At 36.1% G+C, this 20,811-nt stretch overlaps 1 pseudogene; it reads left to right on the forward strand.

Annotated features, from left to right (window-relative positions):
• The first annotated feature begins 385 nt into the window (after positions 1–385).
• On the forward strand, positions 386–20,314 carry LOC109678706 (olfactory receptor 7A17-like; annotated as a pseudogene).
• The last annotated feature ends 497 nt before the right edge of the window (positions 20,315–20,811 follow it).

The raw sequence follows: 20,811 nt of genomic DNA on the forward strand, positions 1-20,811 counted from the left end.
TGAATTATTTGTTGAAGAACTAAGGCAGACACCTAGGCCTGTACAACACAATAAGGAGACAACTGATAGCTGAGAGGCACAGGTGGAAAATTCTTTGTACTTCCACTTATCTGAATAAATTGCATGAATGCAAGAAAATATCTTGGAATAAGAGTAAAAGATGCCAGCAAGGGGACCACCAGCCAGCAGCAGAGCTGCAATGATATATCATTATACCATTAAGAAAGGTCTCAGAACAGGCACTGTGAACCAAATGATTCAGTTCACAGAAACAGTGTGGGATATCTAAGTGTGCACGAGTGGACAGCTGCATCACCATTAAGCTTTGTAAGATGGAATGAAGGGCACAAATAAATGCACTTGGGTGATGCAATACTTATAGCTTATGGCCTCGCTCTGTGTCTGGGTGTTCACTGACATCTCTGGGATGGTGGTGGAGGTTAAACAGATGTCCACAAAGGACAGGTTGGAGAGGAAGAAGTACATGGGTGTGTGCAGGTAGGAGTCTGAGATCATGGCCAGGATGATGAGCAGGTTCCCAAGTTATGTAAACAGATATACTGAGAGGAACAGTCCAAAGGGAATGGGTTGCAATCTGTGTTCCTCTGAAATCCCTAGAAGTAGGCATTCTGACATTTGTGTGTTGTTCTTTGGTCCCATGTGGTTTACGTATCTAACAAAAAAAGGAGACAAAAGGAAAGGACATGATCTAATTATGCAATAGCCAACATGACAGGAATACTGTCATGTATACTCTATAGTCAAGGCTCAAATTCTTAGGTTTTTCATAAGCATCTACTCCCTGATAAGACATCACCTTGCCATCAGTGACTCAGAGTTACTACCTCCTCTCTGCCATTTTCCAAGATGTCATGTATTTAAAAAGTATAAGCACTATTTTTTTCATGCATTAGGCAAATATAATTTATTGATAAATGTTACCAGCACAGTCTAAGAAATGACTTATTTGTACAAAATAGTAAATTTTCCTACAATACAATAAGTGAGAAACAAAACCATCAAATTAAAGAAAATTCAAGAGAGGGCTAGTTATAGTTACTCTTGTCTTCAATCTCAGCTGGTATGAATATGGAGACTGGAAAGATCATGGTTTGAGGGTAGTGCAGGAAAAAGTTAGCAAGACCTCCATCTCAAAAAAGCAGGGTGTGGCAAATGTGCCTGACATACTAGCTAGACATGTGTTGAAAGTTGAAGGATCATAGTACATGCTGTGCCCAGAAAAAAATGCAAGGCCCTACTTGAAATAATAACCCAAGAAAACATGCTGGAGGTGTGACTTAGATGGCGTAGCACATGCCTAGCAAGCATGAGAACCTGAATTCAATACCCAGTACCAAAAACAAGAGTATTTAAATAGATGAGGAAATTATCAAATGACATGACAGTTACTATCAAGGAACAAAAGAGATATAAAGGAGAAAGTTTATAGGCAGTGTGATTTTTACTGGAGGTTCAGGCAAGGCCAAAAGGTAAATGACACTTAAAAAGTGTCTCCAGGAAGGCAAAGAGGAACCCACAAGGTCATCATGACAGCATGAGTGGTCAGTGAAAAGTCCCTGAGGATACTGCTTCATTCCAATGTTTTAGGTCAAGGGGAAGCCAATGTGAATAGGAGGTTGAGCATATAGGAAACTGACAAGAGCCAGTGTTGGAAAGCTATGAAAAATAAGTAGATATAATTCTGTGGAAGCTTCAGAACACAATAACTCAGTGTGTGCAAATGATCTTGTATTTGCACTTAAAGTTGGCTGCAAAAAAACCTTGAGAAATTAAATCCATCCCTGTTCATTTCTTTTTCCTTATTTCCTGGACTCTATATTATAAGTTGCATATTGGTATATTTTGAGACCAAGTCCATTCTTCTAAACTTATTCTCACTCCCAAAGTCCTTTTTCAAAGGAAGAAGTCCAAGTGGCCAAAAAACACATGAAAAAATGCTCAGCATCCCTACCCATAAAGAAAATGCAAAACAAAAACACACAAAGTTTCTACCTCATTCCTGTTAGAATACTAGATCCATGTATATCACCCTATACCAAGATTAACTCAAAATGGATCAAGGATCTTAATATCAGACCACAAACTCTTAAGTTGATACAAGAAAGAGTAGGAAATACTCTGGAGTTAGTAGGTATAGGTAAGAACTTTCTCAATGAAACCCCAGCAGCACAGCAACTAAGAGATAGCATAGATAAATGGGACCTCATAAAACTAAAAAGCTTCTGTTCATCAAAAGAAATGGTCTCTAAACTGAAGAGAACACCCACAGAGTGGGAGAAAATATTTGCCAATTATACATCAGACAAAGGACTGATAACCAGAATATACAGGGAACTTAAAAAACTAAATTCTCCCAAAACTAATGAACCAATAAAGAAATGGGCATGTGAACTAAACAGAACTTTCTCAAAAGAAGAAATTCAAATGGCCAGAAAACACATGAAAAAATGCTCACCATCTCTAGCAATAAAGGAAATGCAAATTAAAACCACACTAAGATTCCACCTCACCCCTGTTAGAATAGCCATCATCAGCAACACCACCAAGAACAGGTGTTGGCGAGGATGCGGGGAAAAAGGAACCCTCTTACACTGTTGGTGGGAATGTAGACTAGTACAACCACTCTGGAAAAAAATTTAGAGGCTACTTAAAAAGCTGGACATCGATCTACCATTTGATCCAGCAATACCACTCTTGGGGATATACCCAAAACACTGTTACTCCAGAGGCACCTGCACATCCATGTTTATTGCGGCACTATTCACAATAGCCAAGTTATGGAAACAGCCAAGATGCCCCAGCACTGACGAATGGATTAAGAAGATGTGGTATCTATACACAATGGAATTTTATGCGGCCATGAAGAAGAACGAAATGTTATCATTCGCTGGTAAATGGATGGAATTGGAGAACATCATTCTGAGTGAGGTTAGCCTGGCCCAAAAGACCAAAAATCGTATGTTCTCCCTCATATGTGGACATTAGATCAAGGGCAAACACAACAAGGGGATTGGACTATGAGCACATGATAAAAGCGAGAGCACACAAGGGAGGGGTGAGGATAGGTAAGACACCTAAAAAACTAGCTAGCATTTGTTGCCCTTAATGCAGAGAAACTAAAGCAGATACCTTAAAGCAAATGAGGCCAATAGGAAAAGGGGACCAGGAACTAGAGAAAAGGTTAGATCAAAAAGAATTAACCTAGAAGGTAACACCCACGCACAGGAAATCAATGTGAGTCAATACCCTGTATAGCTATCCTTATCTCAACCAGCAAAACCCCTTGTTCCTTCCTATTATTGCTTATACTCTCTCTACAACAAAATTAGAGATAAGGGCAAAATAGTTTCTGCTGGGTATTGAGGGGGGGAGCGGGAGGGGGTGGAGTGGGTGGTAAGGGAGGGGGCGGGGGCAGGGGGGAGAAATGAACCAAGCCTTGTATGCACATATGAATAATAAAAGAAAAATGAAAAAAAAAAAAAAAGAAAGGGATTCGTGATTGCTTAGGTCTGGGTGCGAGAACGTAGATTGGCTCTATATGAGTTGAAACTTTCTTTTGGGGGGTCATGGTAATGTTCTAAAATTATATTGTGGCGATCATTGTACAACTCTGTAAGTATACTGAAATCATTGAACTGCATTCAAAATGAATGCACTTTGTGGTGTGGTAATTTCATGCTATGTAAATTATATCTCAATAAAACTATTAATTAAAAAAAAAAAAAGAACAGCACCAACAACAAATGGTGAGGCTGTGGGGAGAAAGAACCCTCATACACTGCTGGTGGGAATGTAAGCTAGTACAACCACTTTGGAAAACAATATGGAGGGTTCTTTAAAAACTAAACATAGATCTGCCATGTGATCCGGCAATACCACTCCTAGGTATATACCTGAAGGAATGTGAGTCCAGTTATTCCAAAGACACCTGCACACCTATATTCATTGTAGCACTATTCACAATAGCTAAGTTATGGAAACAACCAAGATGCCCCAATACTGATGAATGGATTAAGAAAATGTGGTATTTATACTCAATGGAATTTTATTCAGCCACAAAGAAGATTGAAATATTGTCATTTTCAAATAAATGGATGGAACTGGAGAAAATCATCTTAAGCAAAGTTAGCCAGGCTCAGACGGCCAAATATCATATGCTTTCCCTCATATATATGCAGATTATACACCTAAAACAAATGCAGTAATATTGTTGGACATGGGTCACACACTAAGAGGAGAACATGCACAGGAGGAAAAGGGAAAGGGAAGGAAACCTAAAACTTGCATGTGGCTGATGTGTCCATTATAGGTGTGCGAATATGGTAATCTTAAACTATTGGAAGGTGACCAGGAATTAGTGAAGAGGTCTTATAAAGAAGAACCAATGTGGGTTGTAGTATACATATGCATGGAAGCAACACTAGGAATCTCTCTAAATAGCTACCTATATCTCCAACGAGCAAAAATGCTGTGCTTCTTATTATCTCTTACATTTTCTCTTCAACAAAATTAGAGAACAAGTACTTCCTGGAAGCGAGGGGGGTGGAGGGAAGGTGGAATGGGTGAGTGTTTGGGGGTGGGGCAGAGGGAAGAGGTAGCCCAAGCAATGTCTGCACATATGAATAATGTAAAAACAATTTAAAGGAAGAAAATGAGGGGCAAGTGATAGTCATAAATGCTGCCATTTATTGCACATCTACTGTACTTCAGGTATCTTTCTACACACTTTAAATGATTATGTAGTTCACACATAATATGCATAATTAAGTAAAATTTCCCAAGTTTATATATAGTGAGCTAAATTATGTAAATGAGTTCATATCAGAAGGGAAGTATATAGGAATAAGAATCAATTGTTAAGTTTTAGCCAGAAACAGAGCTATTGAATCCAGTATCTATCAACCTAAAATCAGAATTGAATTTGGTAAGAGCATTGTTGGTGAAGAAGCTTCAATATGTCCACAGTTGGCTCTAATATCAGACCATGCCTTTGGGCTGTAATGGAACTAGAATGCGATCCAGTAATCTTACTAGTAGGTATACACCCAAAGGATATGAAATTGCTATCCAAAGGACACTTGCACTTTCATATTTGCAGCAAGATTACCTAAAGCATATAGGAAATCTACCAATTTGTCCATTAATGTCTGAATGTATAATGCAGTAGTTATACATAATGAATTCAGATCCAGCCATAAAACTGATGCACTCTTATCATTTGGGATGCATAGATATCACCAGAAGTCATTATTCAAGTGAAATAAACCAGACTGAGAAAGGTAAATGTCACATGACCTAGTATCTAGAAACTAAAACTTTGATTTATTATAAATAAGGAGAATAACAATGGTCATTATGGACTGAATTGGTTGACAAGAAGTATTTAGGGAAATGTTGGCCAAAGGATACAAAATGACAGTTAGATATTAGGAATAATTTCAAGAGATGTACTCTACAATGTTATAACTGAATTACCAATATATGGTGTTCTTGGAAAATACTAGACTTGCTATTTAGAGTTTTCACAACAAAAAGCACAGTATATAGCAATGTGTGTAATGCACATATAAATAAGAGTTATTCTTAGTCATTCCAGGAAGTATAAAAAGTTTATTTTAAAAAGTTAAGGGTTGAGATAACATCCCATAGTTTTACAACAAATGAATATGGATGTCTTCCTCAATGAACAGGGAATGGGAGTTTTCTGAAGCTGTCAAGAGCTGTGTCCTTTCTATACAATGGGACTTTGAACTCCAAGGAATCTAGCAAAGTCAGGTGCCTCATTTGGAGGTTATTAGAAATAAAGGTTAGGCAGAAACACTATGGAGGTTAGAATTCAGGAAAGCAGGAGAGTTCATGGAGAGTCCATAAAGACTGGATTCAATTTATTATTAACATGGTCTCTTGGGATCATAGCATGAGTCAGAAAAATTTCCTATCCATTCAGACTAATGTCCCATGGGAAATGAAGGGATCAGGAGTTGGAGTAACAAGAGGAAATCCACCTAATGAGTAGGTTGGGAGGCATAAATACATCCTCTGGTGTTTTCCCTCACAGGGTACACTCTTGAGCTGGACAGGGCATCATGGTAAGTTTCAGAATTAAAAGCCTAGATATATTGTGAGAAATTTTGTAAACATCATGATATGTTCCCAGTACAAGAAAAATGAATATAAATTAAAAAGCAGAGAGAAGAAAATAACAAAGCATGATGTTAAGATGGTTTTTTCATATTTGTATGTGGGGTGAATTTATTTTTATTTGAACTACAGTGACACTGACATTTTAATTTAAATTGAATGCTGTCTATCTTAATTCTGCCCAGTTACAGACAAAATCAAACCTAGAAAATGTTTTATGTCCCAATCAAGATTGCTTTGAAATTGGAGTTTGTTTTACTCGTACATGTCATTTCAATTTTAAAATGCAAAATTCTTCTCTTGAATTCTTATGTCAGAGCTAAGCCTTATCATTTTTTCATTCTTCTAACATCAAATCTGTGATGTGAAAATGTATGATCTGCTATAAATTTATGTATTATGAACTAAATTGTAACTTATTAAAACCTATAAAAAAGGATTAAAACCTGATTAGTTAACCAATGTTCCTCATGTGTTTTTGTTTTTCTTTTTGTTTTTGTTTTTTTGTCTGGGAAGAGCTTCAGTCCCAGAAAAGTTCACTCAGGGAGAAATGCTGATTTCCACATGAAAACCTTCACCTTAGGTGCTCCATCCAGGTGAGTCTGTGACCCTGGCGGGTACTGTAGAAAAGACTCAGAATTTACCACATGTCACCTAAGGACCAATTTAGCTCACAGCAGGAAGGACTCTGTGTTTCCTGTGTTTCCTTCTTTTAAAAAGAAGTGTCTTGTAAGCTCTGCAATAAACATATCATTGATGACAATTGAGATGATAAAAAACTAAGTAGAAGAGAGGAAATGAATATGTGATCTAAAGTTTTCCCAATAAAATTAGAGCATGCCTAAGGAGTTTTTATAATTACGGAGTAATAAAATGGAATACAACCTTTGAGGAATATACAAGGAAGTCAGACCACTTTCCTTCAGCTTTAATGTGAATATATTTGATGCTGTTTCTGTATTTATTACAAAGTTCAAATTCATGGATGTATTTCAAACACAACATTACCATAATAGTTTATGAGTCCTACATTGCAGTGTCTTCTCTCAAGCTGGGAATTCACAGGAGCAACATAAATTTTATTTGATAGGTGAAGAAGAAAACTTTTTTTATTTTACAATTCCTTCTTTACTGCTGAGACTGAAATTGCTTTGTGAGTTGATAGTTTTTTCTCTCTCTTTGGAATTCCAAATTATTTCTGCAAGTTCTTTGCTTTTCTGGAGACAATGTGTTTTTAATTTTTTTATTTAATTTTTTAATGGAAGAATTGGAAGTTTTTACCAATAAGTTTTGTATTTGCTATTTAGTTCTTGAAATAGATAGATGGATAGATAGATACATGGATACATAGTTACATAGATAGATAAAGAGATACATGAAAGTTAATGAACTTTGTATGATAAAATCATTCAATAATACGGAGACACCAAGGCCTCAATTATTTTAACATTCAGAAACTTCTAAGTAGTCATCAATAATAAGTTTACTTTTATACCATTTTTCACCTAATCACATGTGCATTTTTCTTATTGCTAAATTTTTGTCTTTTACACTGAGTTTTATTTTGATAAGTAGCATCATCTGCCATCTCATAAGGTGTATTCTTTAGTATTAAATTAAACATCACCTACATCATTTACAAGCATAGTTTTATTTACAGCAACATCGCTATATTTACATACATCTTCTTTCTGTATAAGGTATATAAGTAATTACCGTAGTGTGGTGCTGTGAAGAATAGTGAGACATTGTGATTCTAAATTATATCTGCAAGTTCTTTGTCTTTATGGATATTGTGTGCTTAATTATTAAATGTATCTAAGGTATAATTTCATAATAGTTGATTTCATTATTGTTTACATTGTGTCATGTTTCAAAACATATTTGAATCAAATTCTGTTCATTCAGGATACAATTAATTTCTATAGAATTTCATGCATTGTTTCTACAAAAGTGTTTTCTTCTGTTACTTCCAGGGCTTTTTCAGTGAAATCTTGTATTAGAAACTTATTTTGATAGTATTAATTTATTGTCATCTTAGAACTTTTGGTTGAGAATTTACTTCAGATTTTCATTCACACTCATTTAAAGCAGTTGATTTAAAACAATATACTTCACAGTTTTTAGTAGACAAAGTCTTTTTAATTCTTTTCTACATTTTCTAACTTGTTTTGCCTTTGAGAAAGTACCAGTATGAACAAGGCCTGTAAGATATCTGCTTAACTAGCTTACATTATAGTGGCAAAGGTAGAAAACAATGGACTAAATCTATGTGTAGTATAAATACCACAGTGATGAATTCTATGAAGAAACAGGTTACATCATCAAGACAGGTACAGGACATTACAGAGGTCATGATAAACTGAAGTGCCCTCAAATGCGGGATCTTGTAGTTCAAATATTTAAAAATGGGAATAATTCATTTAATGTTCTGGTGAAATCATTTTGCAGGTAACTTGCTTAGGATTGTTTTGCATTTATGATCCTATGGAAATTGGTGTGGAATTTTCCTCTCTTCTTTCACAATTTTTCTTAACATATAGTAGTTGTACAGGGTATTTCATTGTCATATTTCCATATAGCCTTATAAATACTTTGGTTAGATCCACCTACTCCATTATACTCCCTCATCCTCCTTGCTCCTTACTTATTATGATTTCAAACTGTTTCATTGCTCCATTTTTATACAAGTATATAAAATATATCTACTATATTCATCTTCCTTTAGTTTTATGTTTTGCCATCCTCCCACTAGTATCCACTCCCTAACAGATCCAGTTTTAGATTCCTGTGATTAATTTTTAAAGTGCATATTCATTACTCAAAACATTTTTGCTTTACTATTTCTCCCATGAATACATTGCATGTTAATCACAATAACCCGCACTGTTACAATCCTTTACCCATACCCTCTATTATTCAGCAACTTTCAGTTCACTTCATTATGCCACCTTCATACACAGATGCAATATACTTTGATACTATTCACTTACTAGCATTCTCTAATTTTCCCATTATAGTAGAGTCCTTTTCTGCCCAAATTGTTACTCTCAAGATATAGATGCTGAATCCTAAATAATGAAGGAACAATCTACTCTGATCTACATGATACCTTTACCATTAAAATACTACATTATTCCTTGTACATAAAGGTCATCAGACTCACAGATCCATATAATAGAGTGGTGGAGTCATGAGAGGGGAAACTTGGAGTTATTTATTTATGGGTATGAAGTTATCACTATTTAAGATGAATAATTTCCAGACATATGTTGTAAAGCATAGTGCATAGCACAAGCACTATGATATTGTGTACCTCAAAATTTACCAAGAGGACAGATCTCAAGTTATTTATTTTCACTCCAAAAATAATCAGGATATTTTTCTCTTTCCATTAAGTAACATACAACATAAGGAATCACAAAATTATACATGAATTTCAGAATTTATACTTTTGGGATTTTCAGAAGACCCAAAATGGCAGCCACTCATCTTTGGACTTTTCTTCTTCATGTACCTGATCACTGTGCTTGGGAACCTGCTCATCATCCTGGCCACAGTCACAGACCCACACCTGCACACACCCATGTACTTCTTCCTCTCCAATTTGTCCTTTGTAGACATCTCCTTTACCTCCACCACTGTCCCAAAGTTGCTGGTGAACATCCAGACTGGCAGCAAAGCAATTGGCTATGAAGACTGTATCACACAGATGTACTTTTTCTTGCTTTTTGCGGGGTTGGACAACTTCATCCTGGCTGTGATGTCCTATGATCGCTTTGTGGCCATCTGTCACCCCTTGCACTACACGGTTATCATGAAGCCCCAGCTCTGTGAATTGCTTGTGCTGCTATCCTGGATCACAAGTGCCTTGAATTCCTTATTACACACCCTAATGTTGTTGGGAGTATCCTTCTGTACAGACCAAGAAATCCCACACTTTTTCTGTGAACCTAATCAAGTGCTTCACCTTGCCTGTTCTGACACTTTAATTAATAATTTAGTTTTGAATTTAGTTGCTGGTTTTCTGGGTGGTGGTTCTCTCACTGGCATCCTTTTTTCATATTCTAAGATTGTTTCCTCCATATGCAAAATCTCATCAGCTCAGGGGAAGTACAAAGCATTTTCTACCTGTGTGTCTCACCTCTCAGTTGTCTCCTTATTTTATTGTACAATCCTAGGAGTGTATCTCAGTACTGCTGTGACCCAAAACTCACACTCATCAGCAACAGCTTCAGTGATGTACAGTGTGGTCACACCCATGCTGAATCCCTTCATCTACAGTCTGAGGAATAAAGACATTAAGAGGGCTCTAAAAGGACTCTTTGAGACATAACAATAAAAGTGCCCATTTTTCTGAGACTACAAAAAAATGCTGCTGATTGCAAGACTCTAATCTCCAGAACAAGAAGTTCCCCTGTTTTGATCCACTTGTGAAAGCAGATGCCCTTCCTATTTATTTGCTGCAGTCTTCAAATTTTTATCTCAATTTCTCTATAAAATTGTTTAACCCATCTTATGGAGTTTTCTCCTCTCTCTGAAATGTAAATAGTGCTCCTCTGTTTCATTTCCCCACTTTCTTAAATTAATTTTCAACCTTGAATTAAAAATACAAAAAAACCTCTTTGCTTGGCACATGAATTTCTGAAGGGTATTTCTTCTCAATGTTGTAGTATAGACTGGCACATTTTTCCATTTTTACTATAAAACATAGTCATGTGGTGGTCTCCAAATATGTGGAAAACAACATATTTAGATGACTACGGATATTTGTGTGATTCTCTACTACAGGCAATTCTGAGATACTTATTTTGCACTTGTGGGTCCATCATTCCTTCACAAATCATTACTTAAATGGTCTTCCCTACAATGGAAGTTTTAGCAAACTGGTGTGTTTTAGAATTCATAATTGGATTTTCATTTCATTAGGATTTGTTTCTTCAGCTTTTTGTGCACTGTTCCTAACATAATCAATTTTAAAAATAATTATCAAATGCAATTCCAAGGTAACTGTAACTTGAGAAACAGATTTGAAACAATAGTTTTATTTATTGGTACTAAGAATCAGATAGGAAATAAAACACTATGGGGCAAGTTCCTTTGTTTTCCATTGTATTTTTATTGAAATGAATTTTTTCAAACTGTGCATATTTGCTTTGAAATGTGGGAAGTGTCTGTTCATGAGGAAATGACTTTATTTACTGAGGATTGTATGGCATAGTTTACATTTTATTGTTGAATTATCTGCCTATATCTTCTTTAAAAACTTTCAGGGATGCCAATAAAAAATGAGTCCTTCCATTGTTCTAAAGGAAAGTTCCTGTCGTTTCTGATTTTTTCCACAACCACTAACAGGGTGATGTGAACAATATAAATATTGTCTATTTTACCTCTCAATTTTGCTCAAAAACAACTTTAACCTTCATCATCCAATCGCAACTCATAGGAGACATTTCAACTCCTACCAAGTATGTGATTTCATGTCCTTAACAGAGATCTATGTACTTTTCCCTGGAAAGTAAACTCTATGTAGTCATTCTTAAATAAATTCATATCAAGTTAATTGAACAAGTGAAGAACTGTTTAATGCTGTCTTTAAATATCAGAGCAAATGCCAGCAATTCACTGTAGTTGATTATTACAATTGCTCTCACTACTAACACATTTTGGTCATTGTAATGGTTGGCTGTTATTACATAGCAAGCATGTAGTTTAAATAAATACACTTATCAGCAATAGGATTGTATATTTCAAAGATATCCTTAGGTCAGTGGTCCTCAGATTCATCAGGAGACATGGACCATTGTATGCTCTACAGTGGTTTTGGCTGGATCACTGGCCTCTCCACCTGTCCTCTTTTCTTCCAGCTGTATCTCCTGGCTTTGTCATGTGGCTGAAATGCCCCATTAGATACCTCCAGACACACTGTCCATCTTAACATGTTCTACTACTGATAAAAAGTTTAAATCCTAAATTATTCTCCAGCCTTGTACATTTACTCCTTCCACATTCCTACCTGAGGCCTGAATGATCTTTGAGAAGAGAGTGTGATGGTAGGTTAATGCCCTAACTCAATATCCATGGGGGATTTTTTCCAAGAACTCAAAAATCTGTCACTAGATCATGAAGGGAACTCTAAACAATACATAGTGAATGAGCATGGCTATGTACTAATAAAACATTATTTATAAAATCAAACTAAGGATCACATTGGGCCCATTCACCATCATTTTTCAACTTGTACTCTAACCATTGTTCCTCCTCCCCACAGATAGCAAAAGCTACCACAAGCTCTCTAACCTAAACTGCTGCTGTATTGTTATATCCTACACAAATCTTCCCATAGGTATTAAACAATGCTTCAATATTACTTAACATATTTACATGTAAATCTATAAAAATTGTTATGGCATAATGTTTAATAAATGGGGACAATATGGAATATCTGTGTGTGTTCAGTCCTCATGCAAAAATGGTTAAATACTTTTGAATAAAGATCAGTTAAACTCGTGGATGTAGATGTCCGTGGATGATCAGGGCTGATTGTGAAATTTTGTGCATAGCTATAGAAATTTTGTTCTAGAAAGCCATCATCTTATTCTGTGTAAATATTCCTTCTGTGCCATTCAGCTCCAGGTTACTCTTCCTAGGTATAAAAGAAATAAAGGTTTTTCCTTCCACATGTTTCATAGATTCAGGGAACACTTGCATAACACGGTATTTAACAGAGAAATAGACATATATTTTCCCCCTATAACACTGACAGCATCATCACATATAGCTCACTTTACTTCTAATGCATTTGCTTGCTAATATACTCATAGGAGTTCCATCATGGCACTGATATTTTTCTCTTTTAGATATATTTAGCCATTTGTTTTGGTACTTTTATATGTTCATATTTCTATACTCAATCATTCCACTCTTAGAAATTTGTGAATGCAATCAATGATAGGGACAGAGATTTACATCCAAAGATACTCATTCTAACTTTTTCATCCTATGACAAAATGGAATCACTAACTTCCCAGCAATAACAGAATGATTTGATAAATCATGGAGCTTCAACAATATGGAGGTGTTGTGATTCATTTTTAAATGGTTCTTTTGAACATTTTACAATGGAAAACTGAAATAATACATGAGGGTTCAATCTCAAATACATTGTGCAAGAGACAAATCTTACTTTTAGAAATTATTGGAAGGAAACACATCAAAAGCACAATAGAGAATGGGATTGTGGGATTTTTGTTTTATTTCCTGGGTCAGGAAAGAAAGGATATTCAAAGGAGCAGCTTTTGAAGTGCAAGTAGACAATAAGGATACAGGAACTAGATAAGGGAAGGAGAGCTAAGGCAAATTTCCAGGGCAAAGGTCCTGAATGTGAGGGTGGAAGACAAATGAGAGTCCTTGGAGAATAAGGGATTCATAGGAGGGACAGTGCAAACTGAGGGGCAATGCTCTGTGCCAGGTCCTTTCAGTTGCAAATATGTTCCATGATCAACTTTTCAATTATGCAGAACAAAAAACAGCCATTTTCAACATCTGTACCCTGATGGCAGTACTATGGATTTTTCTCACTTTATAGAGTCATTCTCCTCTGGAATTGGCTGCCCATAGTCAAATTCTTAAACAACAAAAGCAACTAAAGGCAAGAATAACCACACATGTATCAATATAAACACTGTTAATGAACTCAACTCAGCCATCAAAAGACACCATTTGGCAAACTGGATTAAAAAGGAAGATCTGACAATCTGTTGTTTGCAAGAGTCCCAACTTATTAACAGAAATAAACACTAGCTTAATGTGTAAGTCTGGTAGAAGATTAACCATGCCAATGGTACCCCAAAACATGCAAGTGTAGCAATACTTATATCAGACACAACAGATTTCATTCATATGTTAGTCAAGAGAGTCAAAGAAGATCACTTCATACTAATAAAAAGAACGATACATCAAGAGGAAATAATGATTGTCAACTTATATGCAGCCAATATCAGTACACCCAGATTCATTAAACATACACCAGAAGATATAAAAAATAACACACCCAAACAAAGTGGTAATGGGAGACTTTAATACCCCTCTCTCACAAACAGATGGATCATCCAGACAAAAAATCAACAAAAAAATCCTAGAACTAAAGTAAACTATAGATAAATGGACCGGGCAGATGTCTACAGAATGTTCCACCCTGCAAAAGCACAATATACATTCTCTCAGCAGCCCATGGAATGTTCTCCAAAATGGACCATATCTTAGAACACAAAGCAATTCTTAAAATATAAGTAAACATAAATAACTCTGTGTATACTATCTGATCACAATGCAATAAAACTAAAGGTCAACACCAAAAGAAGCAGCAGAAATTACACAAACAATGGAAGTCAAAACACATTGCTCAGTGATCAGTGAGTCATAGAGAAAATAAGGGAGGAAATCAAAAAGTTCCCATTATTTAATGAAAATGAAACCACAACCTATCAGAACATATGGGACACAGGAAACATCATCTAAGTGGAAAGTTTATAGCCATGTGTGCATGTATTAAAAGTACAGAAAGTGTTCCAATAAATGACCTAATTCTACATCTTAAACTCTTAGGAAAAAAACAAGCAAAATCCAAAAACAGAAGGAGAGAAATAATAAAGTAAGACCCAAATTTGATTAAATAGAGACCCAAAAAAGGATACAAAGAATCAATGATAGAAAAAGCTGCTCCTCTGAAAAATTAAATAAAATTGACAAACCCCTGACAAATCTGTCTAGAAGGAAAGTGAAAAGACCCAAATTAGCAAGATCAGAAATGAAAACAGGGATATAACACCAAAGAAATCCAAGAATCATCACACAGCTTCTCTCATCATACTTTGAGAACATATGTTCAAATAAAATGGAAAATACAGAAGAAATAAACAAATTTCTAGATATTTATGACCATCCAAATCTGAACTAAGTGGATATTAATCACCTAAACAGATTGATAATACACAACGAAATTGAAGCAATTTCACAATGAATACAATACAGAGCCTCTCAAAAAAGAAAAGTCCATGACCTGACAGTCTCCACTGAATTCTACCAGACCTTAAATGAAGAAGTAATACCAACACTAATTAAAGTTTTCCACAAAATAAAAAGGGAAGGAAAACTGTCTAACACATTTATGAAGCCAATGTTACACTCATTCCCAAAACAGACAAGGATACATCCAAAAACAGTACTATAGGCCAATCTCCTTAACTAACATTGATGCAAAATCTTCAATAAAATAATGACAAACCAAATCCAACAACATATAGGAAAGATCATACACCATGACCAAGTCAGTTTCATCCCAGGCATTCAGGAATGGTTAACATATGCAAATCATCAAATGTAATACAACACATTAACAGAAATAAAGACAAAAACCATCTGTTCATCTCAATAGATGCAGAAAGAGCCTTTGATAAGATCCAATACCAATTCATGATAAATGCTCTGATGAAACTAGGAATAGAAAGAATGTTCCTTAACATTATGAAGGATATATATGGCAAGCCCATAGCCAATATCATGCTTAAAAGGGAAAAACTGAAACCATTTCCCCTAAAGTCAGGAATGAGACAAGGCTGCTCACTCTTCCCAGTCCCTTTCAACATACTCTAGGAATTCCTACCCAGAGCAATAAGACAAGAAGAAGTAAGAGGAATACAAATAGGTAAAAATAAAGGAGTCAAACAATCTCTATAGATGACATGATTTTTTACTTAAAGACCCAAAAAAGTCCAACCAAATACTACTAAACACCATGAAGAGCTTCAGCAAAGTACCAGGATGAGAAGATTGAGAAAGCATATAAGAAAACAATTCCATTTACAATAGCTTCAATATTATCAAATACCCAAGAATAAATTTAACAAAGGATGTGAATGACCTATACAAGGAGAACTACAATCCACTGAATAAAGGCATCAAAGAAGACTGCCAAAGGTGGAAAGATATCCCATCCTCATGGATTGGCAGAATCAATATAATAAAATTAGCTATACTATCAAGAGTAATCTACATATTCAATACCATTCCCATTAAATCCCATTGCCATTCATCACAAACATTGAAAAATGTACCCTAAAATACATTTGGGAACACAAGAGACCATGAATAACCAAGGCAATACTGAGCAAAAAGGGAAAGGCTAGAGGTATCACAATGCTTGACATCAAACTACTCTACAAATCCATAGCATTAAAACCAACATAGTACTGGCACAAAAACAGATATGAAGACCAGTGGAACAAAATGGAGGACCTAGATATAAATCCAGAAAGTAATGCCCACATGTTTTTTGGCAAATTAGCAAAAACCTGCAATGGAGAAAAGACAGCATCTTCAAAAATGTTGCTAAGAAAAGTGGGTATCTGCCTGTAGAAAACTGAAACTAGATTCATGGTTGTCACCCTATACAAGTATCAACTTAAACTAGATTAAAAACCTTAATATTGAACCTGTAACCTTGAAGCTAGTACAGGAAAGAGGAGGGAATACACTGGAAGCAATAGCATAGGAAAGGACTTCCTCAGTAGAACTTAAGTAGCTCTTCAACTAAAAAAGGATCAATAAATGGGACTACATTAAATTAAAAAGCTTCTGCACAACAAAAGAAATGGTCTCTAAATTGAAGAGGTCACAACCAGAATAGGAGAAAATCTTTGCTAGCTGTACATCAGACAAGGGACTGATAACCACTATATACATGGAGATCAAATATCTAAACTACTCAAAAATCAATGAACCAATAAAGAAATGAGCAACTGAGCTAAGTAAAATTGTTCAAAGGAAGAATTCCAAATGCCTAAAACAAACACATGAAAAAATACTCAGCATCCCCAGCCATAAAAGAAAATTCAAGTCAAAACCACACTAAGATTCCACCTCACTACTTTAGAATAGTGGCCACCAAGATCACAAAGAACAGCAAATGTTGGCAAGGATGTGGGGAAAAAGGAACCCTCATACACTGCTGGTGGGAATGGAAGCTAGTACAATCAGTATGGAAAACAATATGGAGCCTCCTTACAAAACTAAAAATAGACCTACCATATGGCCCATCAATACCATTCCTAGGGATATACCTGAATCAATGTGAGTCAGGTTAGTACAAAGGCACCTGCACACACATGTTTATTGCAGTACTGTTTACAATAGCCATGCTATGGAAACAGAGAAGATGCTCCAATACTGCTGCATGGATTAACAAAATGTGGTACTTATAAACAATGTATTCTTACTTGGCCATGAAAAAGAATGAAATTTTCCCTTCTCAGGTAAATGGTTAGAACTAGAGAACATCAACTTAAGTGAAGATAAAAGGGCTCAGAAGGTGAAAAATCACACCTTCTCCCTCATAGGCAGATTATAGACCTACAACAAATGCAGCAATATTATAGAATATGGGGCACACTAAAGGATAGGGCAAGGGAATAAAAACAAGAAGTTGAATGTGGTTGATGTGCTCACTCTATATGACAAGTATAGTAATCTTAAACTGGCCTAGCCCATATGGGAAGATGACTAAGAAGTAGTGAAGAGGACTGGTAGACATGAATCAATTTGGGTTGTAATACATATATGCATGGAAACAACCATAGAGATCTCCCTGTATAGCTATCTTTATCTCAAACTAACAAAACTGCCATGTTTTTCTCATTATCTTTTATGTTTTTTCTTCTACAAAATCAGAGAACAGGAGGGCGGGTGGAACATGTTCTGTGTGTGGGTAGGAGGTAGGGAGTTTGAGGAAATGTTGACACGTGGGGGGTGGCAGGGAAAGCTGGAGAAGTATGAATATGGTGCAAATAATTTATACAGATGTATGTAAATACAAAAGTGATACCTGTTAAAACTGTTCCTGGAATCAGGATAAGGGGGAATGAAAGAGAGTATGATATTTTTGATACATAATAAGAATATTTGTAAATACTCCAATACCCCCAGTACAACAATTTAAAAAAATGAAAGTGATTTTTAAGTGTTTTTTACATCTCTTAATTATACATATTTATTGAGTACAGTGTGATGTTTTGACATATGTATACAATGTGCAATTATCAAATAAGTGAGGTTAACATATCCATCCTCTCAAACGTTTGTTCCTAGTGTTGGGTACATTCAAAATATGCAATGATAAAATTATATTGAAACATACAAGAGATTATTGTTAATTATAGTCACTTTACAGTGCTGTTGGACACTGACACTTAATCTTCAAATTTTATCTATCTCCTCCAATCTCCTACCCTTCCCGTCCTTTGGGGACCATTTCATTCTACTTTTATGACATTAACTTATTTAGCTTCCACACATGTGTGAGCATGCAATATTATGTGCCTGACATATTTCACTTAGCCTAATGTCCTCAAGATACTCTATAGCAGTCATATTCAAAATTGAAGAGAGAGGGGAAAAGCATAAGTGCTCATCCACACATGAATTGATAATGAAGTGATCTATAAAGACACTAGAATATTATTCAGCCATCAAAACAAAATGAAATCCTGTCATTTGTGAAATTCTGCCATTTGTGATCTTTGTGAAAATCATTTTAACTAGCATAAATTGACTTGTATAGCTTGATTATATTCACCCCTCTACACATTTTTTTTATTTTTTATTATCATATAATTGTTGAACTGGGGTTACATTGTGACAGTTACAAAAGTTCTTCCAATGTATCTGAGTTAAACTCACCCCTTCCACCATTCTCCTTTTTACCCCTTTCCCCTCAATCCTGGAATAGTTTCAACATGTCTCATTCTTCCTTTTCACACATGAATACATAGTATTTCCTCTTTATTCAGTCTGCACCGAGAACTTTAACATAGACTTTAGAAAGTACAGCTAAGAAAGAACTTCATACATAGGCCTTAAGGAAGGATAAAGCCAAAGAGAACATGGGACCGTGCACAGTGCAAGTCTAAGGACCAAGACTTTAAGAGTTATTTATATTCAGGTTGTAGTGTGGCTGTTTGCAAGTTTGAGCATGGAGGCTTTGAGAGAGCTAAAGAGATAGGACAGTGAAAGCCTGGGGGCAAAAGACTTTAAGAGCGATTAAGCTAAAGATAAGCTAAGAGCAAACATGGGACAGAGTGAGCCTAAGGAATGAGGTTTTAAGTAAGGTTTTAGAGAAGGCTTTAGAAGCAAGGTTTTAAAGAGCTGCAAGGAGTAAGGCCTTAATAAATCAAGATAGAGAAAAGAAGGAATGAGGTTGGGTGTCTCCACTCAAATGCCAACACACCTGTCTAGCTATCTGTCTATCCTGTGTCTTTTCTGAATCTCCAGTATACCCAGTTAAGCCCAGTTAGGTCCAGTAATAGCCAGAAGCAAGAGAGAAAAAGCTTGCTCCAACAAGGGAGGGAGCTAGAAACAATGCCCCCTCCAGGTGGCACCTGAATGGGGACATGACTGCAGGATATTAATTTAACTATAGGGGAACTCAAAGCCTGAGATAAGGAGACACTCTCCTAGGGGTGCACACATAATAAAGAAATGAAAAATAAGCAAGGAAAAGAAAAATAAGCAAAGGGAGAGGGAGAGTGAAGTGAACACACTCAGGTGTAAAAACTTGACAAACTCTATGTATAGGCTTTAAAAGGCTATGTTAAGAATTAAGAATAAGGTAAAAGAATTAAAAGTTAGGAATTAAGAGTTATAAGGTAGAATAATTAAGCATTATAGGGTAGAACTAAGTGTTAGACAGTAGAATTATAAGTAGAAATTATACAACAGAATTTAGTAGAGATTTATGGTAGAGAGGTAAAAGAAATATGGTGGAGCAGTAGAGAATTACAATAGAGCTGTAGATTTAAGAAGTAAAAGACTCCTCCTTGGTAGTTTAGCCAGGAAGTGGGACTCACCATTAAACCTGTCATACAGGAGTGGGAGAAGCAGTAACAAGATGCCTCGGGTGGTGGAAGTGCTGAGTGGTCAGCCCCACCTTAAAAGTAAAGTTCAGTCCAGAGATTCTGATTCTGTGTCAGATGAAGGAGGGTTGAGAGATGCTCAGGCCCATCAAGCACTGAGGATCAACACATGTGGAGTCACCTCACGGACCAAGAGATTTCTTCTCTTGCAAAGCGTCCCCTACAGGCTGCTTACAGCCACCTAATGGTCAGAGGTTTTACCTTGTGCTTGAGAGACTGGATCCTAACAGCCTGGCATACATGAGGTTTCAAAACAACTCCTTGGAATTGGAGAATGGGTTTCATTGGGAGCACTTTAAAAATAAAAACAGAGGGATATGTGGGGAGTGGATTAAAGCCTATGGACTAAAAAATAAAAACAGAGGGAGATGTGGGGAGTGGATAAAGCCCAGTTAGGTCCAGTAATAACCAAGGAGCAAGAGAGAAAACCACACTCCAGCAAGGGAGGGAGTGCAAGAAACAGCGCCCCCTTCAGGACATTGAGTACTTCTCACAAACTGCATATGTGTTGGAGCAAAGTTAGATTTTCTATCTCTTTTAAATCTCCCTTAATGCCTTTTACTGGTGGGGGTGCCCTTTTAAAGAGAATCTCACAGGGCAATAATCTAGTTTGTTTGGTGGGGCGGCACCTGATCCTAAGTAAAGCTAATGGCAATATCTTTTTCTAAGTTGAGCGAGTTTC

The sequence above is a fragment of the Castor canadensis genome, chromosome 14 (assembly GCF_047511655.1).
Source record: "Castor canadensis chromosome 14, mCasCan1.hap1v2, whole genome shotgun sequence".
Classification (NCBI taxonomy): Eukaryota; Metazoa; Chordata; class Mammalia; order Rodentia; family Castoridae; genus Castor; species Castor canadensis.